Genomic DNA, 1,120 nt, shown 5'->3' on the forward strand with positions numbered 1-1,120 from the left:
AGTAAAACCGCTTCACGCCACGCCTTTTAAAGAGACGCACCGGACACAAAAGACCACTTTTGACACAAAACTCTCATCATGCAGCCTGGACCGATATTACACAACAACAAGTCTATAATTTGACCGCTGGAGTAGGTCTATGTATCGTTTCTGGTTAATATAATAGGATGACATAGTCATTTGATGAAATGACGTCATTTTAATTCAATACTGTAAACATGAGTGAACTTCTCTTGTTAACAGTACTAATATTGCAGGCCAGCCTGCTGAAAGGGGTGTTTCTTTTTTCTCTCTCTCTCTTTGCAGTTAAACGCCTCTTTTCTATTTAATTATGAGGTTTAAATTCTGCATTTTATAGACATTTCAAACACTATTCTTTGCTGGATTAGCTTGTCAGATGGTCATCATAACCACACGTTTTGTTGTACTAAAAACATTTCCTAAATATTTAGAATAAAGAAATATGAAAACAATACTCATTTTATAATACAGGTTTAACACATTATGTATTAGTAGAAGAAAAATAGGAATGTGTTAAAGCTTTAAATTAAAAACTATAGCCTACTGTCATTAGTAGGCTAATAACAAACTGGCCAACACATTCAACTTTCCTCAGTCAGAATTGGGGATGGCGGAAGTCACACAACAGCGGACACAGAATTTCAATAGGTTTTAAAGCCTTCTTCGATGGGTTATTTTTCACAATTTATTATGGCATAGTGGTCAACATAGGACAAATAAGTTTACGTATGGGACAAAATCTGGACCTTTATCAGTGAGGGGTGGGTCTGTCAAACAAACCAAACCCCTTTGGGCCTGTATTGAGTTATTATTAAATTGACTTTACAGGTCAGCCTATTCATTCATTAATTTTCTTGTCAGCTTTGTCCCTTTATTAATCCGGGGTCGCCACAGCGGAATGAACTGCCAACTCATCCAGCAAGTTTTTACGCTGCGAATGCCCTTCCAGCCACAACCCATCTATGGGAAACATCCACACACACACTACAGATAATTTAGCTTACCCAATTCACCTGTTTATGTCTTTGGACTGTGGGGGAAACCGGAGCACCCGGAGGAAACCCACGCGATGGCAGGGAGAACATGCAAACTCCACACA

The sequence above is a fragment of the Danio rerio genome, chromosome 8 (genome assembly GCF_049306965.1).
Source record: "Danio rerio strain Tuebingen ecotype United States chromosome 8, GRCz12tu, whole genome shotgun sequence".
NCBI lineage: Eukaryota > Metazoa > Chordata > Actinopteri > Cypriniformes > Danionidae > Danio > Danio rerio.